The sequence below is a fragment of the Cygnus olor genome, chromosome 6, assembly GCF_009769625.2.
Source record: "Cygnus olor isolate bCygOlo1 chromosome 6, bCygOlo1.pri.v2, whole genome shotgun sequence".
Classification (NCBI taxonomy): domain Eukaryota; kingdom Metazoa; phylum Chordata; class Aves; order Anseriformes; family Anatidae; genus Cygnus; species Cygnus olor.
The window spans coordinates 3960219-3984607 of record NC_049174.1 but is presented as its reverse complement, the minus strand read 5'-3'; the positions used below and the strand labels follow the sequence as shown (position 1 = coordinate 3984607).

Sequence of the window (24389 nt, the reverse complement as noted above, 5' to 3'; positions counted from 1 at the left end):
GGGGAGCCCCTCGGGCTCTCGGTTCGCACCGTCCCCTCAGCGCTGCGAGCCTTGCTGACCGGCTTTTTTCCTGGGAAAGGAGACACACCGCGCTCAGCTCTCCCTGTACATCCCTTCCTACAGCTCTGTGCACCTCGCTGCTAATTGACTTTGTGTGACTTGTCAGAGCACTGCAGTCAGTCAGTGTAACCCTGTCAGAAGCCGCAGCGCTGGGGGACTGCGCTCTGCCAGACACAGCTAGAGACCCTTGGTGATTCCCCACACCGTGCTCGTCCAGGGAAGGTACGGCAGTGTGACACCACAGCACCAATTCCTTCATAAGAGACGCTTCCTATTGTTTCGTGATTAATTATAATTATAATGCGTTTTCATCACTTCCAGTCTGAAGCACACGCGTGTGTTTGCCTTCCTAAATGGTGCTGCTGCTCAGGCCAAAGGTTGGACTGTGAGCTTAAAAGCGGTATTTTTAACTGTTTGCTTACAAATACTGTCACTGGTGAAGCACACTGGTGCAGCACAGCTCACCAAAGCTCTGCCCTTGTCAGCTCTCAGGCCCTGGGTAGAGCTGAGGGAGATCCCTCCAGCATTAACAAAGCCACACATCCATCAGTGGGAGGAGGGATGGACAAATTCAGTAGCACGTGAACTGCCACAAGTTCCTTTTAGGACAGAGTTGAAGCCCCGGTATGTGACACTATGCAGACACAGCTCTTGGAGTAGTGCATCCAGTGTTACCTGAGCTCAGAAGTGGGGGTTGGAAATATTCACAGGCTGCTAGCTTTTAGTCCAATGCTCTTTCAGTGAGGACAAACTTCTTAGTCAGACCTCCCAAGCCTTAAATATTTTACGACTACAATCTGCAGTGCCCTTGCTGAGCTGCTTAAAAGCTGAGTGCAATGTTAGATGTAATACCGAATCCTCTTTGCGCCACTGAATCCTTTCGGTCCCACAGAGGCCCTGGGTGCTGACACTTTCTTTGCCATGTACAGTCGTGCAAACAGACTACGGCTGCATGGTGACGAGGTTCTCCATGCTCACCAGAGCCCTGCCATGTTGGGTGCTGCTCTGAAGAGCCATCACAGCCAGCCCCTGTCCCTGCCACCATAGGCTGCAGCCTGGGGAGGAGGCATCCTACCAGGTGATGCTCACCACCCTCCTTCAGCCTCCTGCTTCTAACTGGAGCTGGCGAGGGTTTTAATTCCCAGGTGTGCCACTAACATCTCAACATGTGCTCCAGATGACTCAGGGCACTTCCTCTGATTTTTTTTTTTCCCTTCCCTCTTCTTACATCAGCAAACGGTACGCTTTGTTTGCAGTTATGGGGCGGTCTACCTGTCTTTGGCCAGGACCAAGTGGCTGCAGGCTTTTGAAAGCAATGGCATTCCTTTTTCCTTAGGCTGGCGTGTGGGCGTTGGATTGTGTCATTCGTAGGAGGTGAGCGTCAAAGGAAGTGGGATCAACTGCTGGAGATTTGTAATCCAGGTACTTAATATTTGGCTTCCTGGAAAAGAAGGGAAAAATAGAAAAACAGGCAGCCTTTGTGTCTTCAGCTTTCCCATGTAGTCAGAATAACACAATACCTATACGTGCCTAAGTGTATTTCTGGGGTTTTTTTGCTTTCATTTACTCAGGATGAAGAACTACTCTATTGCCTTTTAAATAGTTTCATATGTTTTGGTGGCTTCTGTTGAATGTTTATTCCAGTAATGCAAATAATTTGTGTTCCATAAGTGCCCTCACAAACAATGCAATTTATTATCAGGTACATTATGTTGTCTTTTTATTTGATGTAAATGGTCTCTTAGAGTTAAAATTAGACAGAAGAGCCATTTGAGACTATTTTGTTCATCTCCAGCTGTTTTTTCAGGAGTGCATTAGTTTGAAGTATTTCACTGGCAAAATACTGAGTTATTTTTTGGGGAGCAAAACTATCTACAAAAGATAAGTATAGCTACTTATTTTTTCCAGTAGTTTTATGGTAATCTCTATTTTATTTGACACATATAGATACTGAGCTAGGTACTGCTCTACTAGGGATATTTATCTCTCCTAAACTGCTCTAGGCAGTAGATAATCTTTTACGATCTTTCTTCAGGCTAAACTTATAAATGAACAATGGAAATGGTGTTTGAAAGGTTACCTGTGTCATATTTTACTGATTAGGCAAAAGGGCCATATTTTTTCATTATGCTGTTATTTTTTCTCTTTTTTTCTTAAACCTTTGCATGTTTAGTCTGAGTGCAGGGCACTTACTGTAGCCACCCATGCTTTCAAAAACCAAAGTGCCAGAACACGTGTTTTGCTGTTATATCACTGGTGGGGGGGTCAGGCAATCCAAGGCAATCCCAGTGTTTTTAGATAAACCACTCTGAGTAACGCAGCTCTTTCCGTTTTGTGTGACTTCTGACTTACGCAGCCTTCCTGGCATTTAACCCTGCGTTCGTTGGACGCTCGCTTTCCCATCGATCTCAAAAGGACCTCTAGGTCAGAAGGGAGGAGAGCTCAGCCTGCTGATGGCAGAGTGTTTGTGGGAGGATGCATCTGCAGTTTCTGGAAACATGGTACTTCGCTCTGCCTTCAGCCAAGTATTTTGGTGTAAGTTCATTGATCCCATTGATGTTATTCCTGATGTACACAACAGTAAGCAAATTCAGCTCCAGGCTTCTGCTAAGTAGCAGTGGGCCTTAAATATTTATCTAGTTTATTTTTAGCACGCCAAGTGTAGCTATATTTGTAGCAAGGAAGCAGCGATATAAATCTTACTGGACTCCTCCTTTGCTTTGCATCTGCAATAGGAAGGCAGTTTGGGTTTGTTTGTTGTTGTGTGTGTTTTTTTTTTTTTTGGTTGTTTTTTTTTTTTGTCCCGGAGCTCTTATTAGTGATGTTAAATTTGCTCTGATTAATATATTAGATTTTTTTTTCAATCACCTCTTAACTCTCATGTTTAAACTGAATGGATCTTGTTACTTACCTAAAGGAGCACTGAAACAGCCTAAGGAAATAAGAGCCGTAGCCATTTCAGTTACTTCACATACCACCCTGCAAAGCATTTCCAATTCCCACTGATACCACAGTCCAGAAAATCACTTACTGCTCCACAAAAATAGCTTTTCTGCCCATCTCCTCTACAAGCAGAGACTTGTCTCATATGAGGGGAAAATGTTAAGAGCGCATTCATGACCCAAGCAGCTGTAGGAAAGCAAAGCCTTTTTAACTAAAGCTTTTGAGAGTAAAATCTGAGCCTCTTTTAAAATGCAATTTAAATAAAGTGACTTGTAGCAGATTTCCCTGTAGCCTAAGTGTATTCACTCGTGAACTGCCCTTCCCAGCTTCCTTATCTGAGGCCCTGGGTGCTCTTTGCACGAAGTTCGATACAGTGCTGGCTCAGACCCTAGGGAAATGACCAGTTCCTGCACCAAGACCGTGTGCAGGCACGCGAGCAGCTTGGCACGGGGAAGTCACGTTCACTGAAGGGCCTCACCCCTGTGACAGGGCATACACCAAGGCACAAAGCACAGTGCTGGAGCTGAGCATATCCCCAGGACATGCTGCAGCCACCGAGTCCCAAAATAAGCAGTCTGCGGCTACACTGATGGTGCGGAGCAAGGAGCCAATGATCCTTGAACCAATTATCAGATTTTTAGCCTCTTTCATTCCCAACTCTTAGTGCAGAGCTAGAAGGAGACTGGGGTAACAAAGTAATAGCAATTGATTTGGTCTTAGAGCAGCTGTGAGCATGCCCTGAGATGGTGTGTAGGCATTAATACCTTCCATGGAGGAAGGTCCCGATACTACAAGAAAGTTCATGGGCAGAGACCGTTAGAGCAAACATTTTGAAAGCTGCCTGTATGTTTTAAGGACATCTAGCACACAGAACAGATAAAAAACAGACTTACAGTTGGTTATCTGCTTACTAGCAAAGCCCTAAAATAAAACATCTCCTCTGAGGAACTTTTGCTCGATATAGGACAGGCAGATGGCCGCGCTGATGTGAGGGAGCCCACGTTTGTGCTGTGTGGTGGGGGAAAGGCAATTCCTCTGAAAAGACACGTGAAGGATAAACTAGGCTGGTGGCTGGAAATGTTGGAAAACAGCATGTGGTAGGATGGCATGGCTCAGAAATGAGCACTTTGGGCTCTTGCGCCACTGGTTTACATGCAGCTCTCAGCTCAGTAGTTACCCAAATCTATTACTTCCTTTTGATTATGCAGATGGTCTGCAGTAAATAGATCCTAGCCCAGAGATCAATTGCTAAATAATCACAGCACAAAAGCCAAGCGCTACTACCTATGTTGGGATCCCAGCTGGTAGGCTCAGAAATGTGTCCAGGACTTCAATGGGAGCTGGAGAGTCCTCACCACACAGAGGCAGAAAGGCAAGTCGTGGTCTTGCAGGGCCACTTCTCTTGCTGCATCTGTCCGGTAGGGAAACAGGACTCACCCATTGTCATGAACTGTAAAACATCCTTTCAAATCACTGAGTTTGATTTAAAAACGGATCTTGAAAGCCTGGAAGGGAAGGAGAACTGACAGATAAAGTGAATCTCCTGTGTCTGCTATTAAAATTCACGGGACATGATATGCAAGGAGGCCATGGGATCAGTGTGTTGTTTGTGGATAAGTGTATGTGTGTCTCTGTCTCATGCTTTCGGTTTTATATTCATATTAACTGTCGTTGCTTGTTACTACGTTTATGTAGTAGCCTCTAGTAATTGTTCTGGGGCTTGACAAAGCACTCTTGGAAAAATGAATTGCTAGCAGTATTAAACAAATGTGAAGAGAATTACTCTCTTTCCAATGGATCTTCATTTCCTGAAATTAAATTTTAGCCCTGGTATGCCCAACTACCTTCATGATTAATCTCTGTGCTTTCAGAGGAGCTTGTCAAGCTCTTTTAGATCAAGGGAGGTTGTTAAGAAGATTCTGACCATGTCTTCCTATCACTTTGTAACCACACTTCTGCAGTTACTGGTGTGCCATTGTACCTGCAGGGGAAAACCAAGGACTTTGGATAAGCCAGGTGCAAGTTTGGATGTCACCTCTTCCTAACTGTGACTGCCCATAAGCCAGGAACAGCAATATACTGCCTCAGGTCCTTCGTGTTAATGCTCTGGGCACGACTACAGTAAGTTGTCAATGGTCAGTTCTTTTATGGGTTCCTTCTTGGGAGGCTTCACTTCATAAAATGCTCCCATTAAATTTAGAAGATGGTAGCCTGCCTCAGCCAAGGTGTCAAGGACAGAAGAACTCAAGAGAATGGCTTCTGTAACCCTGTGTGTCACAGCCCAGCACTTTGTGTTTGAAGCAGTCGTCACTGGTTTTAACAAAGCAGGTGTTGAGCAAGAAAGGGCAACCTGAGCCATGCTAATATCAAAAAGGCCCAGAACAGACAACCCTTCTTAAAACTTCTGGGGACAATACAAAGGTAGCCTGTGGTTTTCGTCTGCCATTTGAGCCATTGAGTTTTTGGGTGTCTTGCTGCTTCCTATTTTCTTTTCTGTGCATGCTCAGACTGGTCCAGCTCAGGCTGTCTGTTCTTAACACACCCTTAACGAAGCATTTGCAAACTCTGTAACACTTCTGCTCTTTCAGAGCCTTTTCGTTTTCAGTTGTTCAGTGCTTCTTTTCACAGCCTGCCTTTGCTTACCTGCACATCTCAGTACTCCTTTACCTCTCTCCCCCATAAAAAAATTCCCAGGTTTGCCATTCCCATTATTAGTAAAATATGCCAGTTTGGCATTCATCCCCTCCACTCCCAGTACTCCTGGCTTCTTAAAATTTCTTCCTTTCCTGCTTTCAGACACAGTCCTCCTCCATTAAAAAGTTTCTTAGCCTGCTCAGGGTGCTTTAATAATAGGTGGATCTGAGAAAAAGAAGAGTTTGTCTCTTTCAGGTTTGAAGTAAAATACTTGTCATATTTTATGACAGCGAGCATGTATCTTGATACAAATGCATCTCCAGACAGGCTGTTAAATTACTTTTTTTTCTTCCCTCATCAAGAATTTTTTGACTACTGCATTTTTTCCCTACCTAAATGTAAACATGGGAGAGACTAGGAAAAAAGGGCTATCGAGTGGTTAGGTGGAAATACGCGAGTAGCTTTGCATGATTAATGGCTTTACCTTAAGTGTTGCACATAGGCAACTTACCGGTATCTTTCCCTAAAACAAGGTGATTAAAGGGCTATCCTGTGTAAATACTGAGGAGCAAAGGACAGCAATGCACGTCTAAGCCCCTAGGTAGGGAGAGCCAGGATGTACAGTCATTTTGCCCCCGCTAGTCACAGCCGCTCTTGCCGACACTTGAGGAATGCAGGATGTGCCTCAAATAGAGCTTTACAAATATTCTCTGCTGCAGTCATTTCAGCCGTTCCTGGTATTAATATTAGCTCTCACTGACAACAGCTGGGGATTTTAGTGACAGCGACTGCAGAAGAGTATAAATGTGGGTTGTTGTTTTTTTTTTTTCCCCTCTTTCATGCCAGCTGAAAAGTGAACATCAGACTCCCTATACTGACTCAGATGAAAGGTTGAACAAGCCCAGGCTCCTGTCTCTGGCAGTGGCCAGAGAAGCTTAAAGAAAGCATAGAAGAACAAAACAAGCATAAAATAATCCTTTCCCTACTCCATCCTCCCCACAAAGTGAATCTTTTCAGTTCTGGCACCTATCCTGATGAGATAAGGAAGAATAGCTTAAAGAATCCAGTGGCAAGGAGGGGAGGGAGGTGCTCCCTTCAAAGTACTGGCAGGTTTTTGTTTTCTGATCCAGTGCCAAATGCTACAGTGGTACTTGCCAAATGCCCTTGACATGGTGCTTGTCCGAGGGCTTTACAGCATTACACCATGCTGTCTGTGCTGTGCTGCTTCTGCTGAAGTCTGTGGGATTCCTCTTGTGCTGAAACTACTAATTGTGAAAACCCAGCTTGTTTGGGCATTAGTGTGCATCTCTGGAGCACGAAGAACAGGAGATCCCTGCCCATGCTGTTAGCGGGACAAGCAGCTGGTAAGAGATGTATTTTTTCCTTGTCTGGCTGAGACTGGAGAACACGTATGCTGCACAGGTGGGCATCCTGGTTTACAGAGCTGTCACAGAGAGCTGGGAATCGAGACCACGCTCTGAAAGGTAGGGCAGATGCTGTGCTCATCTAAGGACTCCTGGACAATCCCACCTCAGGATTAGGTCTGCACAAAATGATGGAGGCACAAGTGTGATTCCTGAGGGGAAAAAACACACCAACTTTTTAAGCTCTTAATTTTAAAAGCGACACAGTCTGGAAGCATCAGCATTTGTTCTGTCTCATTAAACCTCAAGCCTGAGTTCCCAGAACAGTTTTTCCAGAGGAAAGCGTCCATAGGCAGGTGTTTCTTGCCAGCTGATCTGGACCTTCAGCAGTTCCTAGCTCCGAGCAAGCTTCCTCAGCAGAGGGACGCGCCGCAGCACCGCTAAGCTTGCAAACGCCGTTCGCTACTTCAAAGAAGTTAAAAGTACCAAACACACCAGCAGACCTTGCCAGCTCCATAAGCCAAACAAACTGCAGTTTAAGGAGGTCAGAAAGAACTCAGACACACCTGGAAATACTCATAAAGCTCTCGAGCCTAATCACTGTTGCTCAAGGTGTCCAGGAGCTCTGCAAACATTTGAACAACGTGTGTGAGCCAGACAGGTGTGGCTTCAGCAGCTCCGATGGCCAAAGGAACCCAGGAGGCCAGGAGCACTCGCCCATTTCTTAATTCGTTTGTGCCAGGATCAGCTCAGACACCATCCTGCTCTGCAGGCAGGTGACCGCTGCTTGTGCTGTGGCTCTACTCCTCCCCATCCTGTGCACCCTGCCCGCTGTTGGGAACAGCACCTTCCAGCCCACATTCTCTAGCCTGATCTCCCTTGGCCATAGGACACCTGTAAAAGACGTTAATTTTGGAGAAAGATGGGGCGCAGCCGTCCTGGAGAATGAGATGCTTTTAAAGCATCTTTAAGTGACTGAGGCTTGCAACGCTCCAAATAGTTGGCTGTTGTTATGTAGGCATATATGTCTCTGCGAATGTTTCCCGTTGTTGGTTTTACTTCCCAGCTGGGCATTCAGGCCGGGTGTTACCTCAGTTTCTTTCGGTGTGAGTCAGCACCACAGTTTTGAGAGATGATGGCTACATCTACTGAAAATGGAGGCTTGAAACTTTCACAGAAGAACAGCGGAAATCAAAATATTGTGATGGGACTAACAATTATGTGCACAGAAACTGGTAACGAAAGCAGAAACAGAGGTAGGGTTTCTTAGCTGTGGGGATAACACGGCCCAGAGGTCCTCTGGGGACTGTCTGCAGGAATCAGCATGATTCGGGTGCGTCATTTAGGGGGAAAAGCAGGAAGCAAGCTGAATCAAAAATAATAACAATAATGCTAGAACCCATCATGGTACGCTCCGGCTGGATCTCTTTTGCTACGAGAAAGCAATGTTTAGAGACACTAATGCTATTGTACTCGTTAATTCCGAGGTGTTTTCTATAGATATTTCTTGATAGCTGCTGTCCCAGGGGGAAAGACAATAGCTATTGTATTTGCTTAAGACAGTGCTCCAGAATTTCAGCAGCTGGGGTGAAAATAGGAGCACGGAGACTGAACACAAGTAACGTCCTGTTGCAGCAGAAGGGTGGGATGCACAGGGGGTCACTGCACTCCGTTAATTCGAAGGATAATTAACCATGAAGCTTTGAACTCTTACTTAAATGGCTAATGTCCTAAGGATGCTCAGAAATGGAGCGTGGTTGCCACTGTTGTGCTGTGGCTGGCTGCCTGGCCCAGGGGAACCTGCTTTCGGGGGGCATCTGCACCAGCCAGCGCTGCTTCTGCGAGCCTGCTCGAAAAGAGTTTCCCTTCCTCCTGAGAAATGCTGACGAGATTGTAATTGTTTCGGTGATTCTGACGCGGAGCCTGTTCAAAAACCCAGCTGCAGAGCAGTGGTATTATAAATACCGTGCAGTTATTGTTCTTAGTAGTGTCATTTTCAGCATTACTAACAGCCCGTGCAGACCGTGCTGTGCGTCGCTCGGTGCTTCTCTGAAGTGATGTTCTCAGGGCAAGGTTTTCTCGCTCCCCCGATGCTGTAACGCACCACACTTTTTCCAGTGCAGAGGCAGCGTCCCGTGCTCGCTCTGTACTGGCATTTTCAGGAAAGAACATTTCCCGTTCTTGGCTGAAATAATTCATTTTCTGTGGGAGCTGCGTGCTTTTGGTGTGTTAGTGGCAGAACATCAGACTAGAACCAGGTTCTCTACTTAACTGGCTCCAGAAGAGCGGCTATGATCACTAACCACATATTTTTTAACAACTTGTAGACTGTGGGGAAGTTGAACAACACCTTAGCAAATAAGTTATTTTACATTTAAGACTCGTGCTTTTCCAGCCGGTCCTCTGTGCTGCCACATGCTGAAACTGGACCTACTGGTGTGGAGTGGGGCATGGTGCTCACAGCTGCAGGACCCCGCCTGACTTTTGGTGCTGTTTGCTGTTACCATACCTGAAATGAGATGATGCTCATCACAACTGTGAGTGAACCTCGATCCGATGTCCTTCGGAGTAAGGCAAGGATCAGTGTTTGTGTTATTCTGATCCTGATGGGCCTGTTTTATTCTGTTTGTCTAGAGTAAGGATAACTTTCATGTTGATTTTTGGTAATTCTGTGCTGGGCAGCAGTTTTTCACAGCAGTGGCTCCTGACGGTGAGGCTGGCCCAGCTGGTGAGGTGTGAGCTGTGCGTACTGCGGGGGGATCTGAAGGGAATAAACTGCAAGATCTGCACGGGCTGCATGGGCTCCAGCCTCCTGGGACTGTCCTGCAGCGACAGAGGGTTGGAGAGCATCACTGGAGAGCTTGGTCCTGTTATCAGTGCTGCTGAAAGAGGTGATAAAGCATCTCGGAGGAGCTGCCTGGGGCAGAGAAAAGGCAGAATGGGCATGGTGGCTATGTCAGGACTAGGAGGGAGAGGGCGAGGCAATGCAGTGCCGGCGTGGATGGGATACGAGTGAGCAGGGCTTAAGGAGCCTTGGTTTGGCTGCCGGTCCTCCCAAGTGCAGCTTGGCTACAAAATGGTGCACCTTTGGCAGCTAGGAGCTGTGATTTCTTCCTTAAGCTGGTATATTCCATGCAACAGAAACTCTGTTAACTCCTTTAGTGACAGTTTGTAGCGCACATCCTGGCTGTTTAATTGGATTTATCATGGCTATTGGGAGCATAAATGTGTTTACAGATTTGTTGTGAAAGCTTTTTAGTCTGTTTTTCTCATAGCAAGTCAACTTCCATGTGGTGCAATTATGTTCAAGATGTTCCCTGTAGCACTGGAATAATGTCAGATTATATTGTGTGTGCATATTGTTCTTCAAAAGGATTTCATCCGAGGCACAATGCGCCGTGTCAGAAGAAGGGAGTCTTGGTTTTTATTAAGAGAGGCGTGCTAAGCTCAAAACACAGGAAATTCTGTCAAATCCTCTCATCTTATTAGAGAGAAATGCTTGTCTCTGTCTACTGAAACGTGAAACTTTTCCCCATTAACTCCCCTCCTGCAACATCTAGCTCTGCCAGAACTCAGTCCATCCATCTACACTTTTCCCCGCTTGTAGTGCAGCCCAGTGCAACCTTTTCAGCGTTGGAAGTTTGCAGCAAACGGTGAGACGTTTCAGAGAGGAGTCGGGGCGAAGAAAAGAGGACTTTCATTTGGTTTGAAAGGTTTTGTAGCTCTTGTTTGGTTCATCACCCCGTGTAGTTCAGCCTGGAAACTTCCCGTGTGCTTGATGTGGTCGTGCTCAGAAGGACTCTGAAGAAGCCAAAGTTTGTGATTCCCTAATAACGTCGTGGTGGAGAGCAGTAAAGCAGTGGCTGTAACAACTGCTCTGTGCTGTAGGTGCAGAAGGAAATGGGGCGTGCTGTCCGTGGGGCTGGATGGGGCAGTGCCACCCAGGGCTGTCCCTGGTCCCCAGCACCAAACGCGGCTGGAGGAAGCTTTCTAGCCTGAGAAAGAGCTGAGGCACTTCTGTAGGAAATAAGAAGCTGTTCTCTGCTGCTCGTTCCTCGATCCGGTGGCTGAACCCATTCCTGGCCTCGTGTGGCTGCTGGAGGCTCTGAGGTCCCGCAGGGCTCGCTAGGTGGGGTGGGAGCAGGACCCGGCGTCAGCCCCTGGTGCCCCAGCTTTGCCTATCACGTCTCTGTCACCAGAGCTGTCTGAGGAGTGTGCTCCACCTCATAAAAAGGCGGCTGAAGCATCTCAGCAAGGAGAAAGCAGGCAGGTGGAGGAGAGCAGGCTCCCATGAGCAAAATCACCACCTGCCAGCACTCCTCTGGGGACAGCCTCACATGGCTGGAGCCCAGCGGGTACCAGCAGGAGCAAGACACAGTAAAAGTTCACGTTGGCTTCTCACAGGGGTGGTAGTAAGAGGATGTGGAGCTGTGTGGCTGCTGCAGAGGGGACGTTTTGGTCCTGGACCCACAGTTGGATGTCAGGGGCTCCACCAAGCAGTGTTGCACCAAGGATGAAGCTGGCCCCTAATGCTCGTTCTTGAAGTGTTGTGTTGTGTTTTTTTTTCCACTTAGGTAACAATGCGATTTCCTCTCTGATGACAGTTCAGATATTAAATGTCACATCTGCCTAATACTTTCATTCTTAACTACAACAAGCTTTCCCAATGCTTCTAAAGCAGACATTTGTGGTACGTTTCCCAGCTGAACGATACTCAGAAACCAAAATTTGTTCTGTAACCCGTTGTTGTTGTTGTTGTTAGTAGTGAGTCTTGTACGGGGATTACTCAGAGAAGCAGCACAACAATTCTCCCTAACGTGGGAAAAGTCAGGGTTTTCAGATGCCACCATTTTGAGCCTGTAACCTCTATTTCAGTAGCAGGTTTTCTTGTTCAAAGTTGCACTGAAGAACAATTTCCAGGGACTTTCCTCTCTTCTCTGTCCACAAGGATGCAGCTACCTGCCCTTCTGTCTTAAGCGCTAAAGACATGAGGGAGCAGGATAAAGGACACAAGCAGATGAGAGCTACATGGGAAGGAAAATCCATATTGCAATTGTTTGATAAAAATGCAAGGGATCGCTGGCAATCGTGTTTTTGGTGGCCCTATGCAGATTCACATCGGCTGTGAATCTGGGCCAAGAAACTGAGAGTACAGCTGTGACCACGTATGCACAAGCTTCAGCTGATCTTTCTCATTGGTTTAGTATATCTAAATCTGCAGGTGTACTTTGCCAACTGAAAACTTTGGCCTTGATTTATTTCTTTTTTAAAGTCTGAAGGTTTGTACAAGTATGTAAGAGTGTACCCAAGAATGCAGAAACCTTTGCGTGTGTGCTTAATCAGGTAGATATTTGCCAGGCTTTCTAGAGCAGTTTAATGTACTTTCAGAAGAGGGAAGAAAAGAAAAAAAAAAAAAAAAAAAAAAGCATCTTTAAAAAGCACAAAATATACTCTGTGTACTCTATGGAAGCTCAGGGTCCAGGTCATTTTACAGAATTCAAGTTTTTGCTATGCTTCAATCCAGTTAAAAAGCCCGAAAGATGAGCCATTTTAAAGTACTTCACAAGACCCATGAGTCATGCAAAATCCTATCACATTTTTCCCTCTGCTGGAAATCACAGAAGTTGTGAATGGTAAACGAGCTATTAAATCATAGATAAAGAATGCTGCAGGATGGGTTGGTTAAAAAAAAAAAAAAAAAAAAAAAAACATATATATATAATTAAATAATAATTTAAAAAAGAAAAAACAACAACCAAACACATAGTTTTAATCTAGCTTCTAATTCTCTGGGCATGAATTCAACAGGTAAGATTGAAATATCACAGCTTACCCTCAAAAAGGAGTGGCATGCAGCTGTATCCTTTGGAGAGCTGCTATTCCTTTTCTTGTTTTCTTTACTGCTCCAGGCATACAAAGATTTTAATACTTCTCCTTTATCTAGCACAGTTAATTTCCCCGCCCTATACCAGCTGAACTTCTCCAGCAGGTATGTTTGGGGGATTGTGGACCCAAGCTTTCATCTGCTCCCAAGTCTTCTGCGAACAAAATTGAGCATTTGTGATCCCACAGAACTGTCTCCTGGTCCAGCTGCTGCTCCGGTAGGCAGGGGAGAGGCGACGCAGTGTCCATACGCTCACATCTACAAGTGCAGCTCCGTTGGGTGGTGACCTAGTGGTTCCCCCAGCACAGGCCAGCTTACACTGGTGGCCATCCAAGGAGGAGACTCCTGAACACGTGCAGATGGATTGCACGGTGAATAAGAATTTGGGAAACACTGTTTTTTGCACTTAGTAAATCATACAGGAGCAACCTGATTTACGAGAGCTTTGCTGCCTTCAGGTCTGTGCTCCCAATAAATCACAGCTCTGCCCAGTGTCAAAATTCAGAGACTATCAACTGTCTGACATGCACAGTTAAATCCTGATTGAACAAAACATATGCTTGGAAATGAGAGGCCAGCTTTGAAGTCTGACCTATGAATTCTTTGAATCAAAAGGAGATTATGGCATATTGTGCTCTTAACACAATTGCTGAGCAATTACAGTAGTAAGTTAGTAATAAGCTTTCTATGTGCTATCTTTTAAGGTGAAGAGGAGGGATTAGGTTCAGGTATATAGAAAGAGACAGCAAATCTAAAATCCATGTAGACCAGAAAATCTAACCTCTATTATCCTTTGTATCTAGTCTAGCTCTTTGCAATAGTTTTTGACTTCAGAAATTGATTGTGAGGATATCTATATCCCCTAGATATTTTTATTACTAGAATAAAGTCTACCTGAAACTACTGCTTGGATCCATAGATAAGTGGTGCAGTGGCCTTCCATTATTATTGGTTTTTTTTCGATACTTATGTCTTATTCCACTGTAATTGTTAGGATTCTTCTCCTTTTAGTTTCTTTTCCCTGAAACACTGTGGTCAGATTTCCCAGATCTTGCATTCTTTGTTGACCAGAAATTTCTAAAGGCTGAAATAGAAACAAAGGAAAATGCTAGGCAAGGGGCTTTGTGACCATAAGCCATAAAAGCACTTCATCAGACAGAAAGTCTCACTTCCTATTTCAGTCTCCATTTTTCGGGCACGTATTCCAGGTCAGAACCTTTGGCGCATATAGGATAATAACTAGGATAATAATAAGATAAACATTTGCCTTTTTTTTTTGCCAGTGTACTGTGAAAAGATTGAGGGAAACAGTTATGTTTCTATACATATATGGTTCAAATCTAAATGATTAAACTGTTTTTTAGCTGAGGGAAAATAGTGTAGTTTAGTAACTTTGCTTGTTGCATAGAGAGAAACAGTTATGCTTCTCAACAGACTGAAACAGTCTCACTATTAAATAGATTTCTGATGATTTCAAGCTACTTTTTCATGTTTCCATTTTCACACATTTTTTTCCTCTCTCATAGTCACTTTATCCTCTCTTTAACAAATTCCTGCTTGAGAAAAATAGAATGGAAGAAAAGTAACCAAAATCACCCTAAGTAAGAATTGCACATGGTATTTTCAGTGACATCTTAGAGCTACATCATTGCCATCAGACACATGATGGACAGCAGGGAATGCAAAACCCTGCTCCTCAGTGGGGAGAAAGCAGTGCTTACCAAGCATGGCTGGTCCTCTTTTAGCATCTTTTAGTGGTTGCTCTATAGCCTAATCCACTGCTCTTTGCAATGGAAAGGCAGCAGGCTGGCAGCAAGCTTTGGGCATTCTGCTTCTTTGTTATTCCGCACCACTGTGTTGGATCTGCCATCTGATCTTCCTTTTAGTAGCACGCGTGAGAGGCCAGTAACACCATTGACAATGTCCTAGGTAAAGCTAAACGTGTCCTGTTCTCAGATGGTTGCAAAATTCCCAAGTTGAACCTCCACTGTAATTGAGCTGAGATACTCATTTATTGTAAAATTACTTTCATGTATGCTAACTTAATGAGCTAGGTATTGCCAGTGCTATAAATAGGTCTGAATGTAGATAAGGCCTGTGGAATGAACAAAATGGCTCATTCCCACAAAAACGTCATCTGTTGTCAAAAATATCTGATATGTAACATCTCTCTAGCTCTCTTTCTTGTGGAGTAAGAGCAGACCTGCTTAACGTGCTCCTGAGGTAGGGGCTCTAGTGAGGGATTGCAATGTCTTGTGTAGAGAGGATGCGGATGTAAGACTTCTGAAAACAGGTACAAAGTTGCATTGATTTTAAAATATTAAGGTAAATACGTGACGTGAAAAATTTAATCCAAATGATTAAAGTTTAGCAAGATCAAAGCATCTCAAAAGAGGGTGTCATTACAGGAAATGTTAGGTAACAGATGAAACTCTCAGCCCTGCTAGTAATCATCACGTTAAGATGGATCAACACCTTAACAAGATCCTGTATTATTCTGTCTTTGAAAAGCTGGCAGCTTATTTTGAAAACAAAAAGGCCTGTACAGCAAGTGTTGGAATGAACCTTGCAGCGATCCACATATTACTCAAACGTGACCGCGTGCTTTCTGCTTTGTTTCTCAGCAAACCCCTCTGAAAAGGTCGTGCGTGTATTTTACTTCACTGCATGTCTGTGACCTTTCTCACTGATGTCGAGCTTGCACAGAGGAAAGCAAGCCACGGTCTTGACTTCTGTTTCTTTGTTACTTTCTGGTTTTGGTCTGTTAAACCCTGTGTCTCGCGTGTCTGTCTCAGCTACCAGTTGCCTTCTGACAGACACAGAAATCACGAGGCTAATCTTTATTCCAGTTCGTGCAGCTGTCACTTGTGCCCTCTGAGGCAGCCAACCTGGGCCTTCCAGCAGAAGACAACTTTTGCTGCCCTACCTCAAGGAAGCAGCTAGAAGAAAATGATGGCAGAACACCTTACTCTAAATCAACAGCAGCTGTAATGTGGTGTAAGCTTAGAGGGTTTTGCTTTGCCCCAAGCACGAGAGGTCTTTAAGGACTGGAGGAAGAAAAGTTGCTCTTCATCTGTCTGTCAGCAGCACCGGGATAACTCAAGCACAGGTCAGAGCCCCGTGGTGCTGGATGCTGTTGACAAGACAACCCCCATGTTAGGAGATAAGAGGATGCTGTGTGGAGTTAGCAGATGGTGGGATCAGTTTGAGGAGTAGATACATTTACAGAGTTTTGCAGAAAAAAATAAAATCCTACTTTCCTAAGGAAAGAGTGACTTGTTGGCTTCATGGCAGGAGTGCCTTTGACAGCAAGATGTCTGCTTTATACCTTTGGACAGATTTCTTTCCACAGGAAGAGCACTCTTTCTGGAATGTCAAATGCACATGCTTGGTTATCATGCGGTAGATTGTTCCCATGCTTTCTTGTCACGACGGTGCTGGGCTAAGAAAGCTGCAGATCAAAAGCTTTGCAGAGCGGTACGGCTAAATTGTTTCTTCTTTCATCATCCATTTAAAAAAAAGTAATGGAAGATGAGAAGCTGCCCACTTCAGGTTTGTATGCGAATAATTATAGGACAAGGCAACAGCAAGGTGCTTTCTGAAAGATGAGTAAATGGTTGGGCCTCTTCAGGAAATCTGTGGTAAGCAGGTCATTCAAAAATAACTTTCTGAGGCTATGGGAAGTGGGTGAAATGAAGTTAAAAAAGAGCTACTGAAGAGAGGAAAATGCTGATGAAAGAGAGTGTTTTATCTGATATCAGAAACTGTTGGTTTTCATTCTGATCCTGTTGTTTTTTTTCTTTAGGTAGCTTTTAGAGTGCCCTTAAGTTATCTCAAAAGGTTATTAATTTTCCACTGGCATCAGAAAGGCTGAAATGATATTTGCAATGAAAGTAAGCGACTCCGTTGAGGTTTTCGCACCCACAGCTCCAGACTAACTGGAAATGCATTTAATAAATCTAAAAATTGATACCTCTCAGCCCTTCTTGCTCCAGGGCGGCCTGCAGTGGCTCTGTCAGTTGGACCAGAACAGCGCCACGGTATGTGCCCCACAAGGGGCATACATGTGGAAAAGCTAAGCTGTCCAGAATGAATGCCAGCTCTGAAGAGCTCTGGACAAGGTCTGAAGTAGACTGAAGCAGTGAATGCTAATCCAGAACTGAGACCTGCCATGAACAGGGGATTGCTTCAGTCACTATGGGAGGACTGCAGCAGCCACGTGGTGATGCTGAGTGAACCTTCCTAGCAATCAGAAAACTCACACTGGTTCGTGCTCCTGGGGAAGTAATGTCATCTCGGTAATGTCTAAGACATCGAAGCCTATTCCTGGTGAAAGCTGGTGTGGAAATCAGTAATGAAGACCACAACAGGTAGTCATGTGCGGAGCCAGAAGTTGGACTTGATTACCCTTGTGGGTCCCTCCCAGGTCAGGATATTCTATGATTCTATGAATAACAGCTGCAATATAAGGCATGCTGTCATCTATACAAAATCTACTTCATTCCAGTTTATCTGGAAGCAAAAGCATCAGTAAAAGGGCAGTGATAGGGACTGAAAGCCATATGCTGAAAGCCAGGCTGTTTCCTAGGGTCCTTTTGAAGGTTTTATTGCTGGTTGGAAATAGATCATAAGGTCTATAACACTTGTCATCACTACTTTATCCTTGTTTTGTGATTTTCTTCATGTGTAGAGAGAACCATTTGCAATTTAAATTGGTGCTAGATATTGTCAATATAAAAAAAATAAAAATGGGCATGCTACATGGACGAAAGAGCTCTTAGAAGATGGACAAATCAGCACAGGGGACGAAAGGATAATACCAGCAAAGTATGTGTATGTACACACACCCCTATAGACAGTTATATCTCAACTGTACAGAAGTGTTCCCTGCCTCACCATTGGTTACTAACTTGCTGTTTTCTTTCCAGAAAGAAAATCCTTGACAGAATTTAAGCGATGAGTAATGACTCCATTTTCTTCCCTCCTAGCTACCAGGCAGGCACATACATGGGTCCCCCATTGGCCCACAAAATGTGAACATTTTAACCTTTTCTTGTTGTCCTGCGCCTGCCCTGTCACTTGGTGCTTTTGCAGCGTTTTCCCCCTTTAGCCAGGTCTACTTCTCTCAGTAAGCAGGGCAACTGTATTTACAAGAAGCAAGAAAACACTTCACTGATAACAGCAGCATGTGTCTGGGGAAAATGTCAGCGCTTCAACCAGAGTCTTGCTATTCCCTCGGCGTTGTCATTGCTGGATCCTCTGCCCTTCCTTACAAGTGGGTTTGAGGAGGTGGTTGTTTTGGCTGGAATTAGAGAGGCACAGGTGGTATCACCAGCTGTAAATTGGAGGAGGCACTTCCTGATTATGACCACTGCCTACATGTAAATCACTGCCAAGAGAGGAGCTGGGAAGCATAGAAGCCTTCTCCTTACTTGGAAAGAGGGCCTGGAGTGTAATCAGAACTCCCCTCTTCTGCAGCTTTTTCACCTGTGGGCTTCAGGGTTCTTTGTGAGCGCTTGGCTTCCCAAATGCTGTGACATGGAAAATCCTTATCCGTGTTTGACAGAAGGATAGACTGAGGCATTGAGCATTTAAGCTCATGCACTTACCATTTGGGTACTCAAGTCCCTATAAAGCACTAGGAGCTCAGGAGACACAAGTACAGGGTGCACTGGGGAGTCAGGACGTAGATTCAGGTGTCTGCTCAACCACGCCGAAACATCCCCTACGAGTGGTGAATAACCCCTGGATCTCTGTCAGGTCAAGATTTTGCCCTCTGGCTTTCCATGTTTGTGGCGAGAGGCTTGTCCAAAGCTGCAGTGAGCGCTAACCTGGGGTCTCTGGCAAGGAGTTTGGGTGCTGGTTTTGGAGGGCACTGCTGCACAGGTTGGCAGAGTGCTGCTCTCAGGTGCCAGCACACCCAGCCAGGTGTACTTATGTGCTTTCATTGCCAGGTTGAGTATTTTTTTATTTTTTTTTTTAATTACTGTCTGGTGCTCACTTCTCTACCTAATCACCTGTACATAATGAAGGCCTCTGCTGCTGGCCCTGACTTGCTTTGTCTGCAGGAAATTTGGGGTGCCATGTCTCCTCATCTGCCTCCTGCTGAAAACTGATTCTTTGGGGTGATCGCTCAGCCCGTTGTGGGCTCATGGTCTTGGTTTTGGGGTACTTTTTCCCTTTTAACCCATTGTGTCCTAAATGTGGGTCCACTGCATGTACAGATGGAGAACAGCAAATGAGGGAGAGGTGTTGCAGAACCAACCCACCAATGTGTGCCGCTCACCCACACACATGGGGAGAGGGAAAGATTAAAAGATTAAAGTTACAAACTAAAAACCGCCCCAGGCTACCGCTGAGATCTGAGTGACTGCCTGCGAAGCCAAACTCCCACTCTGGAGGTGCCGCGCCACGCTCGCTGTCACTCACTCCACACTTGCTTTCTCCTGCCATCCCTTCCTGCCGCTGGCTTCGCTATTTTTACAGACCCCAAAATTAAATAATAATTTAGTTTGGCTACAAAGAAGGGTCCTGAGCAACTCCTGGGCATCGCCTGGGGGCTCATGGGGGTAGTTTTCCACCCCTCATTGCACTCCTGGACTTCTGGACCCTGGAGACTCCTCTGGCAGCCTTCTCCTGTGCCTCATTTGCCCACATCGCAACCAGTTTCGGTTCAGTTGCGGCCCAGGACTGGCGTGGGAGGGACGGCAATTTGCAGCCGTTAGAATTTCGGTAACAGTGTGGGGAAGTTTGTAAGGTCTTTAATGCTTTCCCTTCCCTCCAGAGAGATGTCATGCAAGCCTTATCCTATCAAGCTTACAATGAAGTATGCCTACAATTTTATATTCCTTCCTGCCATTTGTTAGTGTTTTCTCACATTTTTTTCCATATCTTCACTAGGAATGGATGAAGCATGGCCATTTTGGTTTTATGGCTGAACGGCACAGAAGTAAAACTGAGGCCTGGGCTCTCCAAAACAGATATTAGTGTTGCACCTGTGTTGGTATGTATGATACAAAATTAAAGAAGATTATTTCTAATTTGGCTGTAGTGGTTAATCTGAACCTAAACGATGGTTTTGTTTAATACTCAGAGTATTGAGCTCCAAAAGTAATTTTACCAATTTTTTTGTTGTTGCTGTTTTAAAGTTTGGGGGTACTTTTTATCACAAACAGGCTGTTTCAAAGCAAAAAGTTCAGCTCTGCTATTTTGAAAATGTTGAAATGGTATATTTTGACATCTCCAAAGTTCCTCCTCCTCCCTCTGCTTTTCAGATGAAGGTATTCGTCAGACACAGGCTGAACTCGCGAATATGTTCGGTTCCTCTAGGGTTCCATATTTAATCAGGTATTTCACCCAGCTCTGCGTAAGCACTGGGGTGACACCAGAGAAGGGGGAGCACTGGGACCTTCTTTCTTGCTCCTGCATGGGGCACGTGGGACAGCTGGACAGCCAGCTCATAGCTTGGCTTCCCTGCTGCTGAGGACAGTGGGAACCTTGCAGATCAGGACACGTTCAGGTGACTCGTACCTGCCCTTAGATACCTGGGCTTCTTCCGGCGTGACTGGTTTCTCTCATCTGCTGCCAATGGTCTTGTCAGGGCAAACGTGCTGAGCTGATCGGATGCCCTGGTAGCGATAGCTGCGAGGGGAGCTTTTCAACCCTGTTGCTAGAATTTGTGAAAATGTAGATGCTGACGTTTACAGCAGGACTGGAACTATTGATGTTGAGGAGTCGGATGGTTCCCCTTTCTGCCCCGAGGAAAAACTGACTGTATGAGAATGTGCAAGTACCTGGCTATATATAAATAAATATACATATAGTTATTGAAAACTGCTTCTGTCCACCCTCCTGCTTGTGCCAGGCAGGGTCCTGGGCACGGTGTCAGACAGGTAACGCATGTCTCGGGAGCAGCATCCTGCTGGGAGCTTCATGATGCAAGTACTCACAGCCCTTCATGCCGCTCTTCCACACCTTTGGCAGAAGAAGCTCAAATTGCTTGGGTCTGTGCCTCGAAGGAGGCCAGCAGCAAGATCTGTGCTTCCCACGGGAGGTGCAATTCTTGATAAGCATCTTGCTGTCTGTAACGAGCATGGCTAAAATACCACTTTGGGCACAAATCTAAAATGGAGTCATTTCCACGTTCCTTCCTGTTTTGATGACGACTAAATGAGAAATTTTTGCAGTCTTGTTTTATGCGCTACATGCTTGCATGGGGTCTTTGTGATGAATCTGTACCCTCCAACTAATTATAATTAGTGTGCTAGTTTGTTTACATAGGATTAATCTAATTCAAATGACTAGATGAAATTCTTTGATCTTCAGGGTAGAGGAGGTCAGACTATGATGATTTTACACAGTTGCTCCCGGCCGTAAAATCTATTCATTTGACAATCAATAGAAAGATACCACTTGCAGTGTTGATAATTTCCTCCTCTCATCAGCCCTGACCCTGTTTTGCTGGTTTTCACTCTCCTGTCAAGTTTAAATCTCTTTTCTTCTTGGAGCTCCACTCTGCTCCATCGTGCCCTGCTTTCTGCCCCCACTGAAGCCTGCACACCCTTCCATTTCCTAGTCTCCACCCAAGCTTTTTCCGTGACTGCCGTCTCTGCCCTCATTGCCCACGGTCTTGTCTATATGTGTGGGTACTGTCCTTTTAATTTGAAGCCACTTTCTCATTTACATTCACAAAGTGTGCAAGTTCTCTTCCAGAACTCTTCCTAACTGTGCATTCAGTGAGGTGGTGTAGCTGCCAAAAAACAAAACAAAACAAACAAACAAACAAAAAACTACCAAAACATTCTGCTCCATATTTGTTCTTCATTCTGTTGCACGAGTTGGTATGCATAGCGTTTGGGAGTCTGCAGGCTTTCTGGGGCATGGTCTGTAACAAGTCATCGGTCCAGCCAGCCCTGCCCATTGCAGAACTCTGGATACTATGAATATTTATGATGCTAAATAATCATCCTTGCCTCTCACCTAGCACTCTTCACCAGCAGATCTAAAGTTGCTTCAGTGAGGACATCAAGTTGTGATTCCAGACAGGGAAATGGAGGTAGTAGAAGGTGAAATAACCTGCCTGGCATCGCCCCATCAACAGCAGAGAGCCAGAAGCCACGTGCAGCACTCTCTGGCCCCAGTCACGTGTTCCAGCCGCGAGACCCTGCTCCACGATAGCTAAGAAAATAAGTGCTTATGCAATGCATTTTTGTCTTCTCCATTAAGAGCAAACAATTTGAGCGTTTTCCTCCCAGGCATTAATAGCATCCTTGAGAAATATGTTTCAACATGCATTTTCAGTAATACTTGTGTGTGTGTTACGACCCAGCTAGCAGTTGTGACCTGCTAAAGGAAACAGACTGCAGCGAGGGGGAGAGGCGGCATCTACGCCCCCGTGCTCTGCTCTTCCTCCTCCTCCGCCCCTTAGCTCTTCTGGTGGCAGTCGGAGACACTGGGGACCAACCACAGAGACGTTCTGCACGGAGCTCTTTGGGGAGCTATACCAGCTGCTGTGTTGGCAGCCTTGGAGTTGCCTCTGGGTCTGCCTTGCCATCTTGTCTCCTTGAATATAATTGCTTGCTGCTGATTTTTTTTTTTTTCCTTTGATTCTGTGGAACTCATATCCTACTCAGATTCCTTCTCAATCTTGCAATCTGGGGAGTCGGAGGAAATAGAGAACTGATCAGCTGCCTGTTTCCTCTGTATATTATGAAAGTGTCCCTATGCCATGTGTGATTTTAATCTTTTTTTTTTTTTCATCTGATCAGACAGCACATCAAAGAGTCAGACTGTGCTGGCGAGGTCTGTGCTCTGAGCAGGGAAGGATCCGTTCCTGCAGAGATGCTCCCTGCTCTCAGCTCCACAAAGGTGACAGCAAATCTATCACTCCCCCCCTCTCTAACCCTGTGCTGTACCTCCCCCCCACCACACACGCTATTCAGTTTTGCCAATTTTATGTGGCAGAGCATCTGATCTTTCTTGCAGAGCCCTCTGTGGCAGGAACACTTAAGGAGCCATGTCTAAGGAGACTCCTTCAGGAGTGGCAGAATATGCCTGCCTGGGGACCTGCGCATACTGTGAATAAACCCATTTCTCACTCTTTGGAGGTCACGGGGAACCAAATCACTTCATGGAACTAACCAGAATTTTAAGCAGTAACTACTTTCTCTTCTGTGTATAAATGATACCCAGCTCACCTAGGACAGTGGTAGAAAAAGCACATGCAGAAGGCTGGGTGGGTATGCTTGGACATAAGGGCATGAGTGCTATGTGTGCATTTGGACATGCATTACAAACTTTGGAGCACTCTGCAGGGCCTGTGTCACCAAGAGATAAGACTAGATGGTCTTCAGGCTTAAAATTGCTGGCTATGATTCTGTAGCTTGCTATTATTGTAGAAAAAGAAGGTCTGATGTAGAGGTTGTCTTCTGAGCTACAGTTCTGCTACCTCCATCACTGGATCCACCTGATTTATTTACTTTCTTAATGTTAGAAATCCTTGCTTTCACCTAACTAGTCTCGGCGCACTGCAACCACTTCAAAACCAAAATGTAAAAGTGTGAAAATAGCTGTAAAGTTACCAGACCTCTTTCCATACCATCCTTCCATTTGCACAGGGCAGACATCTTCAGGAGACTTCTACCTCCTGATGTCTGGGAGAAGGATCAGACCAAGCACTGGGGTGTCCTCTGGGACACGAGCAGAAGCAGTACCTGAGTGGGAAAATATTTGAATTTTAACAATAGAGGACAGTGCTAAAAACTACTGTAAAAGCACTTCCCTGCTTCTCAGTGGGGAGGTTTTAATTTGTCTCATCGGCTGCCTCTGGCTTTTTGCCCAGCACTGTGAGATCGACTCGTGAAGGGAGACAGCAGAGCAAGTTTGTCCTATTCCTCTTCCCCAGCGCGCGATGCCAGATGTGAGCAGATAATGCTGCCGCTCCTGCTCGAGGCACGGACCACGGAAGGCACTTGTAGAAGGGGGCTACGATCTTCTGAGCCCTCTCATCCATCTCCCTGACGCATTACAGAGCCCAGGACAAGGCTGACTGACACATCAGTCATCGCCAGCTCCCAGAAGCGTGGCTACATATGGTTGGCGCCTTGCTAACCCACTTGAGTGCTCCCGAAGAGGTGATTTTAGTCTCTTTAGGGCAGTCGCGCACGGTTCTGGGTGGCAGGATTGCAGCACAGGACTGTGTAGGGAACTTTTTGCCACAGAAGGGACTTCCATCCACCATTGACCAGGCCTGGCGAAAATGTTACTCCCCATCTTGCTGTGCACCCCATAGCCGTGGCTGCGTTTCTGTCGCGCTGCACGTGCTGTAAATAAAGCGTTTGGGCCGAAAAGTCTATAGAAGCGTGATACTACTACTATTTTACAGCCCTAATTACCATGATTGTAGTGCCTACAGGCGTATGCAAAAACACTTTGAGTGGGAGGGGAGGAGGCAGCGCTGTGAACATTTTTGTGGTTTCGCCGGGCACTGTGCACCCGAGTTTTCT

At 45.5% G+C, this 24389-nt stretch overlaps 2 long non-coding RNA genes across 5 annotated transcripts; both read left to right on the top strand.

The window, feature by feature from the left end:
• Positions 1 to 33: 33 nt before the first annotated feature.
• On the top strand, positions 34 to 12756 carry LOC121072561. Of its 4 annotated transcripts, none has more exons than XR_005821310.1 (4): positions 34 to 282; positions 1397 to 1482; positions 2417 to 2595; positions 4991 to 12756. It is a non-coding gene; the product is annotated as an uncharacterized LOC121072561 (long non-coding RNA). The 4 variants fall into 4 exon arrangements; XR_005821312.1 differs by lacking the exon at positions 34 to 282 and having other exon boundaries at positions 1140 to 1434; positions 4991 to 5124; positions 5204 to 12756; XR_005821311.1 differs by lacking the exon at positions 34 to 282 and having other exon boundaries at positions 1141 to 1434; positions 4965 to 12756.
• A 54-nt stretch (positions 12757 to 12810) lies between these two features.
• Positions 12811 to 22982, top strand: LOC121072563. The gene is made up of 4 exons (XR_005821314.1): positions 12811 to 16778; positions 16881 to 19888; positions 22653 to 22752; positions 22870 to 22982. It is a non-coding gene; the product is annotated as an uncharacterized LOC121072563 (long non-coding RNA).
• The last annotated feature ends 1407 nt before the right edge of the window (positions 22983 to 24389 follow it).